At 43.2% G+C, this 15621-nt stretch overlaps 1 protein-coding gene and 1 long non-coding RNA gene across 13 annotated transcripts in view; one reads left to right on the top strand and one right to left on the bottom strand.

Annotated features, from left to right (window-relative positions):
- LOC111931530 (uncharacterized) overlaps window positions 1–3152 on the top strand; it is a 59580-nt gene extending 56428 nt beyond the window's left edge. For 2 of the 3 annotated variants that reach the window (XR_015290096.1, XR_015290094.1), the window contains 2 exons: window positions 676–740; window positions 1553–1695. This is a non-coding gene — a long non-coding RNA (uncharacterized LOC111931530). Of the gene's footprint in view, window positions 1–675; window positions 741–1552; window positions 1696–2888 lie in introns of those variants that run through there. The other variant, XR_015290095.1, reaches the window with a different exon arrangement.
- LOC147651982 (uncharacterized) overlaps window positions 1–15621 on the bottom strand; it is a 119446-nt gene that overhangs the window by 26412 nt on the left and 77413 nt on the right. The gene's annotated exons all lie outside the window — the stretch shown is intronic.

Genomic DNA, 15621 nt, shown 5'->3' with positions numbered 1-15621 from the left:
AAACTAAGCACACAGTATCTGTGTGTATTGCTGTGAAATTAAAAAGCTCATATTAAAGCAAAAGCTGGTGCTGAGCCAATGATGAAAACTGTTTTCACTGCTTCTAAGGCAAAAGGGAAAAAGCCATGGAAGAAGCACTGTAGATGCAGAGTTTGGTAGGCAGTAACTCATCCCCATGTTCTTCAAGGAATGGCAGCCAAGCTGTCCCCCAGAGATTCCCTTTTCATGAAGCTGTTTTAAGCTGCAGCTCAGCAGCACATGTGCTCTTCTTACTAACCACTCCCACCCTGACCTCGAGACCTGCAGAACTTTGCAACCACGTGTCCAAACGACAAAGTCTTCACTCACCTTTCCCTTTGCCAAGGCAATGTTGGAAAAACATCACAGATTCTGGTGCATTCAGGCAGCACGTGTGGAATGGAATAAATCATAAAAGAGTAGCTCCCTCTACATCCACACTGGCAGCACTCCCTTCCCATCTGGCAGGGAAATGGCCATAACCCCAACCATCACCCTGATTTGGGGCAAGACTGGGATTGCAGGAGCACTGGTAACCTGAGAGGTGCTACAGGCCTGCCTTTATCTGGCACCACAAATAAATGCAATTAAGGAACATCATTGTTTTCCCACAGCAGTAATGGTCATTCCTAAATTCATTGTCTCACTTTCCTGCAGTCACTGCTTCTCTGGTGAGAAGAGCTTCTCACTACACAGCAACAAAAGGTGTCAAAGAGGAAAAGGTGAGTCCCTAGTGTATATGACAACAACAAAAATAATTTAATCTGAATCATATACTCACTGCTTAGCTTTACACACACAGAAATGAAACCACAAATTCTGAATGGTTTTAACCAGAGAACTTGTGACTGTTACTATAAACAGGTTCAGGGTAGGGGAAATTGGACCTGCACTGCTTCAACGTGCCCTCGGGATCACAATCATTATCTCTTCCAAGAAAATCATTATTCCTACCAAGAGCTGGGAGTAGAGCTCTGAGCCAGGGGCTGCAGGGTGCCTCGAAGCAGGCTGCCCACCTCCAACCTTGGGCAGGACCTGCTGCACCACAGCAGAGCCTCTGCTCCCATCCATCGGCCACGGGCCGTGCTCCCACACACATGCCAGGATGCAGAAGAACCTTCCAGTGTGTCCACACCAGACCACCTGCTTCCCACCTGGCCAAAGACTCTGCACCACTTACACAAACCACAGTGATGAGACACGAGAAAAACAAAAGAGGTGAAAAAGGTGGAAAAGAGGAAAGGAAAAAAGAGATAAATAAGAAATAAAAATGGGAACAGGCACAGAGATAAGAGAAAATAAAAAAGGGAAAACAGGAGAAAAAACAAATCAAGGAAAAAAGAGGAAGGAAAAAAGAAGCAAGAGAAACAGCAATAAGGAAAGGCCAACATCCTTTTAAACACAGGGAATGAGAGGTTAACTCTGCAGGTCAGAATGGGGGGACTAGGATGTTAAAGAAAAATTGAAAATGAAAATGCAGTTTATTTCTAGTAGCATATGCAAAACCAACACCATTTTTCATGTTCCTAAAAAGACAGATAAACCCATCCCCAGGGACTGCTGGAGTGAAAGAAGCAGGACCACAGGGTTTCTACAGTCATTAGCATTCTTGCCAGTTGATGAGAAAGCATTTCATATCCAAACCCGTATGGTCAGCAGAAGACAAGCATTAACTTATTGCCTGTTTGATTTTCATCTTTCATTTTAATGTGCTGAATTATTAATGTCATCCTAGTCACTAGCTAAACTTTTTATTTTTTAAATTTCTATGTAATGTTAAACCATTACATAATCTAAAAGCATTCAGGGCTCTGATGCCACAGCCCTCCTGAGGAGGCTTATGAACACAGGCTACCTCAAGTGCAAGATGACCTTTCACCACAGGCAGCTGCCATTGAGCACCAGCAGCACTGCAGATCCACTCCTGCAGGAACACAAAACAGCACAGGCTCTGTGCAGCCTTGAGGCAAAGGCAGTGCTCTGGCAAGTGTGGAACGAGGGCAGTGAGACACACCGAGGGCAGGGGCAGTCAGTCTGCTCACAGGAGGCTGAGAGGAGGCAGCTGCCTCTGCACAGGAACCTTCCTCCAAAGCCATGGCTTTGTAAAACAAGGCCAGAGTGGGGCTGTGTGACAGCCACTGCCCAGGGACAGGCAGCACCTGCAGCACCTGCAGCTCAGCTCACTGTGCTGGGGCACTGCACCCACCCTGCAGCTCAGCTCTCTGTGCTGGGGCACTGCTCCCACCCCTGCAGCTCAGCTCTCTGTGCTGGGGCACTGCTCCCACCCCTGCAGCTCAGCTCTCTGTGCTGGGGCACTGCTCCCACCCCTGCAGCACAGTTCACTGCACTGGGGCACTGCTCCCACCCCTGCAGCACCTGCAGCTCTCTGTGCTGGGGCACTGCTCCCACCCCTGCAGCACAGTTCACTGCACTGGGGCACTGCTCCCACCCCTGCAGCACCTGCAGCTCTCTGTGCTGGGGCACTGCTCCCACCCCTGCAGCTCAGGCACGCTTCCCTCTGGCACTGCCAGCATTCCCTGCTGACTTGGCCAACGCCTTCCACGGAACCACTGGTGACAATTTGGCCAAAGGGGCTGCAGGAGCCTGTGCAGGGTCAGAAGCTGATTGGGCGGCTGCAATCCATGATTTTTATCCATTACAGAGTACAGTAAGGTCTTTGGTTTAGGGAGAAAAGACACATGGCTGGGAAGAGTGGAAGCTTGAGCTGTATTCAGAGGGTTACTGTTGCCATGTCAACACTTTGGAAAAAAAAAAAAAAAAAAATTATTTACCCCCGACACTGCTTAAAAGGGTTGAAAGTGTTCAGTGCTGAACAGGACTACCTCTTTTTTTATTTATTTGTTTTACAGATTAGCACAAGATAAACCAAATATGTAAATTTCATTCCAGATGAAAAAATACTACATGCCTAGAGGGAAAGAATCAAATGAATGTGTTTACCTTAATTCTGCAATTTGAAAAAGCAAACTTGAGAAGAATGATTAAAAGCACATGAAATGGGAAGTGTGCCCTTTAAATACCAACTTCTAATTGAAGTGATGTGAATATGTAAATCTAATTATCCACATTTAAGGATTAGGTATTTTATTAAAACTGCCTTGATTTAAATTGCACAATCAGTCCTTTTATTAAGACTTTTCATTTATTTTCGTTCTGGTATTTGTTAATAAGACCTGACAAAACACCAGACACCACGTCTTGAGGCATTGCTGCAGTGCCTCTACAGCACAGCTGGATGAATACCCTAGCGCTCAGCTCCCACATACAATAACACACGACAGGGCTAAAGGAAAACTTCATTTTAGCTGCAGACAATATTATTTCTTAGAGTCTTAAATGCAAGATATAATCGCACTAGATAGGATTTCCAAAGGTTTTACCTTTCTTTCTAAACTGGTGTGCACATGTGACTGTTAATTCCAGTGCCCTGTCCCACTGCCCCAGGCGAGAGCCCCTGCCCTGTGTGACACTGCCCAGAGCAGCACGGGGGCTCTGCCTGCACTGCCCTCACCCCCTGAGCACTGCCAGGGTGACACTGCACCCACTGCCTTCCTGCCTCACAGGACAGCTCTTCTGCCACCTCACACAGCCGCCTCCTGCACAGCTCTCCACTTGGGCCTCAGCTTCTGGAAAGGCAACTCGTCTTCAGTGGACAGAGCAACTATTCCTCCAAGCAGTGCTGGTTTGTCCCAGGGCCCAGTGGTGCAGACTGTAACATGCTTGTCTCATTTATTCTCTCAATTTGACTTCAGCATCCCGTCACTGATCCTTAGAGCACCTTCCTCCTAAGATCAAACCACCCTTTAACGTTCCCCTCTCTGAAAACACTGATGCACAGAACAGTTCAGGCAGAGCAAAGCAGACACCGTATCATTTCAGACAATCAATGCTCATTATCTGACAGAAAAGAAGCCCCAAGTATCTGGATCAGAATGTGCCCATTTCTTCTCATTCCCAGCTACTGAAGTGCAAGAGATCTGTGCCAAGAAATGTGTAAATAAATTGCTTCTTCCTCAACACTATGTCTCTCCATATTTAAAATTATGTGAAAGTAATTACTTTCCCTCCAATCTTTCTGTGACTTCTTCTTTTCCTTTTCCAGAACAAGACAAACTGCAGTTCTCTAATGAGAGCACAACTTCCACATGCAGACCCAGACAGTCAGAATATCTTTCTAGACTACTGGCAGCATTGTAAACTAGTGCAGCTTAAAAGGAACACTGAGTATACTGAAGTGTGTGGTAAAGCCCCTGTACAAGAGTTAGGAGATTACATAAGAATTTGAGCTTTTATTAGAAATTACATGGGGGGAACCTATACGTGCCAGAAGAAACATACTCTAAAGGGAAATGGCAGGGAACATAAATGTGCTATTTATTGTATGTAAAATTCCACTCTGTAGGGTCTGTTACCATCAGTCAGGACTGGCTCTTGAATTCTCAACATTTTCTGTTTATACTGAAAAAAAGTAAATTATTCAAACTGAAAAAATATCTCACATGAATCAAAGATATAATCACACATACTATAATGAGTGGGGAACAATATAACAGCAGGGTAAAAGCTGGACTGTGTTTATTTCATGTTTGGAAGGAAAAATCAGGTGCACCTTCATTCAATCTAAACCATTTTGCCTCTCTCAGAAGAAAAGGCTTAAGGGAAACCTTTCTGAAAGTTAAAAGAAAAAGATTTCACAGACTGTTAAATTTCATCTTCTGAACATCTTTCCAGAACACTACACCAGTAGTACTGAAATCCTCAACTTGCTATTTCACTGAATTAATTACTAGTCATATTTCAAGCATCCACACACAGTACTTTGAATCAAAGGTGCTCAATACAATTCCACAATCATTTACATGAACAATTCATCTTTTGCACTCACATTCAATTTTATAGAGGTACTCATTCTTACTATTATTTAGCTACCAGAGCCTACATGGAAACAATGGAGGAAACCTGAAATAAACCTTATTGTTGCCTGTTTTTGACAGTTAATTCACAGATGCAGTTACCATGTGCATGGGGGAAAACGGCAGTAAGATCACCTACTGAAACTCTTGGTGTGGGGTTCTCTGCTCACACCACAGGAACAAAGTGTGATTAAGAGAAATGAAGGAGACCAGACTGGAAACATGAAACATACAAGCTCCTAGTTTCTGCACAGGGAAAAAGTTCCACATAAAACCCAGGCCTTGCTTCTCAAACTTGAGGATCTTTACCACTTGGAAACCCATGGGACAGCAAAAGAAAAACATCATGTGGAAAGTGCAGGCACAGCAATGAGACACATCCCTCCCCAAAAAACTTGCACGTCCTTTGAAGGGTTTCAGAGCCATAAGTTCAAAACTGGCTGTGGATAAAGGAGCAGAGCAGTGCCTGTAAGACTGCCCTTCAGACAGGGTCCAGCTCAAGTCAAGGACAGGAAAGCTCTTTATATCTCTGCACTATCTTGAAGTCTTTGGAACATTCCTGGCAGAATGAACGTGGGCATTTGCAAATCTCCTTTCCTGATGTGGCTTCTGCTCCATTCGGGTGCCTGTGCCTGAGGGTCCATGCCAGGTGACCTCCTCCTGAAGATATGATGTAGTAATGATGGCTTATCCCCACAGACATTACCAGCTACTGGGATAACAGCACATGAGAACAGAATTTCCTTTAAGATCCTCAGTTACACAGGAATTCCAAGGTTAAGGCAGAATACAACAGGATTTTGTAAGGAGATTGTTATTTGGAGGTTTTAGTACTCTATCTCATACCATACTATGGTAGATCAAGAGTTTGGTTCTTTCTGGTCCTCCTCATAACCCAACAGTTCAGGAAAAAAAAATTACTGGAAATTACAGATGTCAGGTCAGGAGTGGAAAGTTATTCTGACTAGGCCAGAATGTCAGATCAGAAATAATATGCTAGAGTTTATCAGCTGAAATACGTGAGGCAAGAAAAAACTCCAACCAACAGCCCAGCTTATCTCACACTTTATTTTAAATACACTGTATTGACCAAATTCCTTCCTGAACCATACCAAGGGCAGAAACTATTGTATAAATTCCTGCAGCACTGAAGAAGTCAGTTCATATTGACTGGACATATCGTTTTTGCATGCACATGAGCCCACTGGCCCACTAAGTTTGTATCCTGTACGTTTCAAAGGCATGCGGCTGCTGGGGGGCCGCTTTGGGTTTTGTTTGCTCCTACAGTCCCACGCAAGAGGGTCTATCTGAATGCAGGTGCTGGAATGAGAACTCTGCTCCCCCATTCCTGTTGGTGACACTCGGGCCTCTCTGAGACAAAGCTCCTTCTCATCAGCAACAGAGATTTTTTTAAAAAGGTGTGGACAGGGACAAAAACCAGGCCCTTAGGTGGCAGTAAGATCTGAAACATTAACTGTACTTAGTGGTTCACCAGCAATCTTGACTGCAAAAATCACTGGTAGAGTGGAGGAGAGTCTAGCACAGTTTGCTCCAAAGAGAACTTCAGGAGAGACTTTGTGGAAGGTGTTTTAGTGCCTCTAAAAACACTGCTGCAAGTGCAGCCCTTGCCCACAATGGCACGAGAGAAGCAAAGGTGTGTACGTACTTGAGGGTTGGTGCCAGCACTGTCACACAGCTCCCATTTCCTTCAGCTCCTCTGGCCTTTCTCCCTGACCTTCAGACCAGTGCACAGCCACCACAGCTCTAACTCAAATTTTTACCCAAACTGATTAGGATATTCTCAATTCACTGCCCTCCAATGCAGCTGAATTAAGACACCAGGGTAAAAAATGGGCTACCATATTAACAGTGATGTATCTCCCTGTTCCACAGAGCCAACATCACACTAATTTTCATGTGGAAGTCATACTGTCACTAGACTTCACTGCCATTAAGAACCGGTTAAACATTAATCAATAGGCATTTAAACTTACTAGGACATGTTTAGTGAAAAATTCTCCATTGGCAGCATAGTAATTGGCTTTCTAAATTTCACAGATCTCTTAAAAATTATTTTTTCTATCTGCATGGCCCATTGCTCCACCATTTCAACGTACAGTTCATTTGGTAATCATGTACAGACAGACAACTAATCTATTTCTCCTGATGCTTTGTTTTAAAGTTCCATTTAATGTGATCACTTGCCAAGAGAAAGCAGAATTTAGCAGAAATAAAATAAAAAGTAAATGAAAGCATTTATCATGCTTTAAAGAAATTGTTAATATTCAGAAACTCACTGACATTCCAGTAGTAGTCGTCACTTTCAAGCCCTCTCTCCAGGAGTGAAAGCATTATGGAAAATTTAAGTCTGCTGTTCCCTGCTTCATGCTACTGTATCTCCTTACTTTAAAAAATCAGTACAGGCTATTAATCATTTCACCCCCTGTCCAAAGACTGTGAATACCTTAAAAGGTGAGCTGTAAAGGTCTGGGGAAAAGAAAAACAGAGAGGGAGAGAAAGAAAAAAATCAAGCCCATCATAATTAGGAGACAGACATTTCAAACTGATATTTAAATTATACAGTCTCCCACCTTCTTTTTTCATGTCTCAGCCTCCTCACTCAGTTGAAATACACAGCCACAAGCAAGTATGATTATTTCTATACCCTTAGTGACCAACCCAGGAGCAGAGAAAAGAAAGACAGGATTTTATTCAACAATCCAGAGCTCTTCCTTGCCCTTTCTGTCATAGCTTTTTTCCCCCTTAGCTTTTATATACAAAATATAAAAATAAACAGAATCATCAAAGACTGAATAAAGTCAACTCCATTTTGCTTTCTTGCAGACTCCTTTTTCAAGGCTCACTCACTCAAGACACAAATGTGGCAGGTTGGTAGCTCTGAGTGCAGAGCTGACCAGAGGTGCATGAGCAGTTTCAAAAGCCAGGAGGAGAAATGCCCTTCTGTGCCACAGAAGCCCAAGTGCTGCTAAGCTCAGTTCCCAGCAAGCCCCTGCACATCTCACACACCTCACACGGTCTGGGACACCAGGGTGATGCCCAGAGCAGAGTTCATCCTCAGCAAAGGCAGACTGTACCAACTCCACTGAGCACGGTGCAGGTGTAGCATTTGAGACCACAGCGATATTTGCATTACAGACATCGAGAACTGAAGAGTTTTCAGAATCCTGCTGGCCATCTGGCACTCTGGAAGTGCAGCTACAGATACACTAACCTGCACCTTGTGGGATTAGATAATGTTATTTCACCTCAGAAGTGCCAATGGAGAGCAGACTCAGTGAGCAGTATCACTGCTGACAGGACCATCACAGAGCTCCCAACACATTTTTCACAAGTGCTTTTATGGAAGAGCAATGTGTGCTCTTAAAGTGTTGTATTACCTGCAACTGCACCAGGTTCAACAAGAAACCTTAAAGTAACTGCATTTCTAGTGCTGACCTTCACTGATTTTCTACACAAAACCTACTTAATACCAACAGGAAAGAAAAGGCCACACCATTAAAAAGGTGACTTGCATATTCATGACCTCCTAAGAGTAGCATCTTTAATTTAATGCTGCCTTTACTTCGCATGTAACGCCAGCAAATTGAAGCTTTCACATTTTAAACAACTATTGATTTGTCTGATTTATGAATACAAAGAAAGCTAAGTAGTCAAAATGCTATTTGGGCTGACTGAATGTGGTCTTTAGCTGGAAATGCTCTACCCAGTACAGGCAAAGCCTGCCCTCTAGAGCACTCTGTCCCTCGTGAGAAACCCATCTGCATCCACGGACTTGTATAGCAGAGAAAAGTGAACTTGTGTGATTGCTTTAGTTCTTTCTCAGATCAAAGTGACAGATTTCTCAGTTAGAAGTATTTGATTCTTTGAGCTGGAAGAAAGTTTTCAGGTTCAAGGTTAAATCACAACAAATCCCCAGCTGCGTGAGAAGGGACATGGGCAAAACGCAGTGCAGGAACCTGAACATGCTGCTGTAGTACCACCGGAGCCACCTCTGCAAAGGAACAAAAGGAACTTCTCTCTGGGACTCACCAAACCTGCCATCCGCTCTCCAGCAGCCAGATGTGTGCAAAGAAGGCACAAAACTCCCACAGAAACAGGAGCTGGACTCATTCCCAGCTAACAGCGCTAGCACAGTCGCAATGACAGCACATGCCGCACTGCACACCTGGAGAATGGCTCTGGCTGTTCCACTGACAGCCTCAGTCCCACCTGGAGCTGCTGCCTGCACTGGAGAAGCATTTCCCTGGATCTTGGACACAATGGCCTCGCACCCAAGCAAAGCTGACAGAGCATACAGGAAGGGAGGGACAGACAGGGGAATAAAGGGATCCTTGCTGTGTCCTTCCACTGCTGCACCAGCCTCCGTCAGAGTAGCAAATTCACTTATGGCCGCATGCTATGGAGCAACTCAAAGGGAAAAACATCTTCAAGAGATTCTTTCATCACATACTTAGAGACATACAATGTACCTGCCTGGCTAAAGGCACAGACTGACCCCAAGATGTACCACAGGAGACAAGAGTACACAGATGAAACTCACAGTCTGAGTTCCTGTTTTCTTTGGGGTAGTTTCAGACACCCTGTGAGGATTCTAAGTGGAATACTTTACAAAAAAATACAGGGCATGAAGTACTTCACAAAAAAATGACAGGCCAGATTCTCAGGTCACTTCAGAAAACTGCATTAGATTTGCCAACAGGAACCTCCTGGCCATGGTTCAAACCACCTGGGTACTTTCTGCACCGGTCCACTTCTGTGCTTTTCTACACCTCTCAAGAAATGCCACTGAAAATCATGAATGTGATGAAAGAAGGGTTTTCTTCAAGTGATATCAACCAGTCTTAGAATTCCACACCTCACCATAAAAGCTGTGGAAAATCTTGGGTATGGAAAAAGAGTGAAATCTTGAGCTTTATTCTGGGATAGCCCCTCTGGTAGCAGCAGGAGCCAGAGTGCTGCCCGAGGTGACTTTACCTTCTCTCTGTCTTGTTTCACTCTTCACCCTCACTGGCAGAACAGGGATCTATGCTACAGACTGGTGTGGGAGGGAGCAATGGGTTGGCTTTCCTTACAGAGAGAGCCTGCAGCTCATCTGACACGCCAGAACGTGCAAAGAGGGAGGATGTGGCAGCAGGTGGAGGAAAGGTGTTTGTGGTAAATGACAGTGAGGGTTCAGGGCTGGGCACACAGAGGTTTCCATCAGGGAGAACAGGCAGAAAATGCAAGCTCTTAGTTGCACATTCCATTTCTGTGAGCTTGTTCTTTCAGGCAACAACCTGAGCAGCTGCATTCATTCCATGCACAGACATCTCTAAGGATCCTCTCGTATATGGAAATCACTGAAATCACAAATGAAATACATCTGTCTCCCTGATGCATTACAAGAGCCTTTACACCAGGCACAGCTACTCAGTGCAGCAGACTCAGAGAAAAAATAAGCAACAACACACAGGAAAAATTGTGTTCCTCTGAGGCTCTAGGAAACCATAACTAATTAGTGTTATTTAGAGAGAAAATGTAATTAAACCGTTTGGGGTGGACAGAGTTCTGATCTAATGGGAGAGGGGCTGTGTGGCCACAGCAAAGTGTGGTACCTGAAAAACAGATGTTTGCAGAGCAGCTTTTAGATATTTTCTCTACCCACTTCTCACTTGTTGGGTGAGTAAATTCCTGAAACTTGCTCCAAATGTCATCATCACTTTCTCGTAATCCTCTCTAAGGTGTAAGAGGAGCTTCTAATGACCAAAGGCATTAAAAATCTCACTGCTGTTTTGTGTTCAGTGGACAGCAGGACTGAAGGCCAGGTGAGGGGAGGCAGCACATCCCAGCCAGCACCTCCTGCTCTGAGGTGCTTGTACACCCCAGCTGACAAAAACCAGACAGCACACAGTGCCAGACAATACAGATGCAGCCCACCTGCCTTTTCACTGTACTTGCACAGATAGCAATATTAGCTTTTCTAGTTTTATTCCTTGTAATATTTTTTTTTCTGACTGTTCTGGGAGCTGGAAGATTTCAACTGCATTAATAAGCCTCAGTCCTCAGCCCCATCAGAAAATGTTTGTTCCTTGGACAGAATATGAATCATTGTAATGGACTAACTTAACTTCCACTTCTACATACTAATGTGAGAATTAATGCATCAAGTACCAACAATATGAAATGAACACCTAATTTACATTTGGATCAAAAGAGAATGACATATACAAAGTATCTGCCTTCCTTAAACTGCTTCTGCACTTTGGAGAGCTTTGTTGATGTCATTTAATGACGTTTCCCTGGCTGCCTGAAAGGCCTCCTTGAAAGTAGCAATGATGCTGGATTTTGAAGATGTGAGCCGTCAGACAGTGACAGGAAAAAAAGACATTCTGTGTTTATCTAATGCTTGCACTTCCCATCCTACCTGCATTTGGAAATCAGGCATTTAGCAGCAGAGGATGCTGCAGTTCTGCAGAAGTAAATGTGCACTCTGTTCTATGGTTTACTCAGTAAGGCCTGATCTTCCTTAATGTTTGGATTTGGTTTTGGGGTTTTTTTTGCCTTCTTGACTAACTTGAATGTCTAAGAACATTTCCATACTAATAATAATTGCATGGCATTTTCAGAAATGCTCATAAGGCGAACTGGTAAAACAGCTGAGTGACGAAACCTGAGAACATTCTCACTGGATAATTTCACATGAAATATCACTTCTGTTGTAGCTGCTGAACACTTTATATGCTGTTGTGCTACTTAAAGGGTTAAATAATTACTGGATCTAGATGAAACTGGTAAAATGTGATGGCTGATTTTTCCTGAACTTTTTCAGTGACCTGACATTGGCATTAGCAAGGAATTTCAGGAATCAGCTTCCAAAAATGTGCTTCTAACATACAATTTTTCTATGAAAATCTTCCATTGAAGTAAGAGCTGCTTTTTGAAACCAGCTGTTAATATTTCTCACACATACTAATTAAGAAACCGTGTCCAGCAGGTAGGGGACAGTGGCAGATGTGGAAGGCAGAAGATTCTCTGTGCTCTTCAACAACATTTATTCTTTTACATGAAAAACAGCATTTTACTCCAGAACCTGGAGTGGTGAGGCAGGCACAAATCACCTTCCATGCACCCTACTTGCATCTGCTGCCACCAAATTAATAATACTAACAAAGTAGTGATAAGCCAACACAAAGCCACATCCTCAAACTAATTTAAATGGCTCTAGTTTACTCATTTAAGCCCATATCACACCCAAGGGAACACACTGAGATACATGTCAGACGAGAAGTTTCAAAAGTTCAACTGTGTAGCTATATTAACAACTATGCTATATTTAAATTCTGAAATAATATTTTCAATAGAGTAGTCTTTCCTGAATTTAAAGGGTGAGACTTAAACATTTCAGTAGGAATACTTCTCAAGTTATATCTTCTGTGTGAAGTAACAGTAGAAAATACATGGCATGATGCCCAGTTTAATGAAATGAGGACTAAAGTCTGGGAACAGACATACATTCTTCTGACACTAACTCTTCATGCAAATGTAGAGAAAAGAGTCTCAGTAACTTTCCCACTAACACAGAGCTCAAACTCAGCCATTACATGCACTTTATTAAACTGATATTTCACCCTAATTATGCTGGGATGACTTACAGTGGAGGAATCATGAGCTCTGTTTCAGCACTGTGGAAACAGAGTTCTGTAGAAAACCAGAAACAGTGGAAGCTGACTGGAAGGGAATCTTTCAAAACCAAAGTCATCCTACATTTATGGTTGGCCACAACATCACTTCCACTGCTGCTCAAGTTGCAGATGCCTTCTTATAAAAAATCCATATTTTAGGTAATATTTGTAATTAAAACAAGAATTTCTCTGAGAAACAGAATATTAACTTGCCAGCTATGTTCTGCCTCTATTTCACACCTCTACAGTATAAACACAGGTTTAACTCATAAAAAGAAATTGGTTTGATTAGTAACTGAGAAATATTTGACATTAAGAAAACACATTTGGCCATTCCTTATGGTAACATAAACATGAGAGTACTGAAAATTAGAACATTTGAGATACCTTGTAATGAACCCTTTGCTCAAAAGCCAAATCTCAGAACACAATAAATCCAAAAGCTACTGCCTGCTCACTGGCATTTTCAGAAGCCTTAAATTTTGAATGCACCCACATCCACTAGCTTGTTCTCTCCCCAAGCCAGGGAAGACAGAAGAAAAGCTGCCAATCAGGTCAACAACCCCTCCAACCCAGAGCTCATCCCCAAGGGACTCTCTCTAACCACCAGCTTTCCAGAAATGGAAGGAGGAAAGGAGTCAGCACAAAGGAAGTGCCACAGCCTCCAGCAGTACACAAATCTTGGCTTTTCATCTGATGCAGCTGTAGTACACAGAAGGAAAGGATAATCAATATCAGTCATGCAGCAACACTGCCACTGCACACACCTACCCTGTACTTCCCTACCTCTCTCCCCAAGTCCTCCAATTCCAGTGAAGGAAGAGCAGATGTTGGACCCTGCGTAGGATGAACAGTGGAGGTATTTGTTGCTTTGGTAGAATTTGCCAATTTATCAGTTTCATAAAATGTAACAAGAAGAGCACATGATTAGTCATCAGTTTATTAGCAGGGGAGGTGAGCTGCCTCCAGAAAAACCAGGAGAAAGGAAGAAAAGTCAGATCCTATTTACCAACCTGTGGTGTCATATTGCATGTAACACCTAAAAATTCAGGGGATATGTAACAGTCCAAGTAGCAACTCTAAAGCTGATAAAGCCGTGCCTTTTTGCAAGAAGGGAATTCAGGGCCATTGATTTAAAAAGACACCCAGACACAGGAACAAGGAGATTTCTTTCAGAAAGCTCTGTTGCCTTTGAACAAACTATTTTTTCCACAGAAACTCCAGCAGGAAGCATGGGGAAGGTAGAGCTGCATAGGCATGTTCAGAGTCCTGTAACATTGAGGTGAGCAGCTGCAGAACCTCAGCCAACCTAGAAGAGTTTTCCCAAACCAAAGTCAGCCACTCCATCCTTGTTGAAAGGGGACTTGACAGAAGGAAGAGGAGGTAGGGGAGGTCTTGACTTCAAGGCCATTACATAAGAGGTCAGAGAAGAGAGATTCATATGAAGGACTGCACTTTCCCACAAATAAAACTTTCCTGGACTCCGTGGGGGAAAAAAGCAAGTGTGAAGGAAAAAAGGAAACCACAAAAATCTTTGCTAAGTTTCCATTTCAGTGTTTGACATAAGTTGTATGAAACAAAAAGAGAGCTTATGCAAGCTGCTGGTGAATGAATCTAAAATCCTCGAGCCAGAGTCTCCAAAGGCACAGAATCACGGGCTATCCTGAGCTGGGGGCACCCTTAGGGATCACAAGTCCAGCTCCTGGCCCAGTTCTCAGAGCTGAAAGGGAGCCAGGTACAGGACCTGACCTGGGGACTGGCCACATCAGCACTCCCAGCCCAGTTAAGTGGTACTCAGCAGAGCAAGGAACCCGTGGCAGAACCTTCCTACAACAGGCCAGATAGCAAAACCAAGTCACATTTCGACAATAAAATACAGCTTATCTACTCTGTGACTGCAGTGGGTAACACAGGTGGCATTTCACCTCCACTGCTGTGGTAACAGTAACACAATACAAATTCACTCTAAACAGAATCCTTTCTGCAGGAATACAAAGATACTTTAATTACACAGTGGTACTGCATTTGGATTCCAGCTATCCTAAACAATACCTTTAGGTCTAATTCATGTCCTGTTAAAGTAAAATGGGAACACAGTCTTTTGAAGGCACTGTAATTACACCTGGTCAAACTGCTACAACAAGAAAATCAAACCATTATGAGTACAGGCTGGAGCCTGGGTAGACACTCAGCAAGCACAGAGCACAGCAGATTTACTGCCCTGCTATATTTACAAAACAGCAGAGATTATATTGTTAGATTCAAGTGAAGCTGATTCAGAATAATTTATTTAGGAGGACATATGCTATGCTGCTGCCCTTGTCTAGGGGATAGAACTGCAATTGTATAACTTATTTTTCTAATTTCAAATCTTTAAGGTAAGACTGGAAGGATGGAGTAAACATCAGTATAACCTCATGCATACCATGTATGACATTCCAGAACCACTGTTATGCCAACAAATTTATGATATATGTAGTCCAGGAAAAAACTTTACATGAATTGTACTATGGCAAAATGAAAAATAAAGATGGTCAGGGATGTTACTGAAAACTACGAAAGCTTCCTTCCAAGTACAAATCTATGGACCTACAGCTCTTTCATGTTTTCTAGACTCCAGATGTGATTCTTCTCTTCCTGAAAACAACTTTACATGACAGGAATTAGGTAACAGTTCCTCCTTTCCCACATGAAAGAGAAGTCAGAGTTTGGACACTTGAATGACTGCTACAGGATCCTCTGATCCTCTCAAGGAGCTCACCTGAAGCCTTAGGAGATAAAACCATCCCCATTTCATGCTGTGTGTGGATGCAGAGGTTCGTTCTTACTGCGTGAGTGAGTCCCTGAATATCCTGGCCCAAAAAAGACACTTCACAGGCTTCCATCTTAGTGAACTGCTTTTAAAGCACTCCCATAACAAAACCTCTACTGATTTTAACAAGTACACTTGGGTGGATTTTTAAACAGGAAAAAAGGAGTGCTTTTCT

Source organism: Cyanistes caeruleus, chromosome 8 (genome assembly GCF_971803275.1).
Source record: "Cyanistes caeruleus chromosome 8, bCyaCae1.hap1.1, whole genome shotgun sequence".
Classification (NCBI taxonomy): Eukaryota; Metazoa; Chordata; class Aves; order Passeriformes; family Paridae; genus Cyanistes; species Cyanistes caeruleus.
Note: the sequence above shows the minus strand (reverse complement) of the source record. Positions and strands in the feature narration are given on the sequence as shown.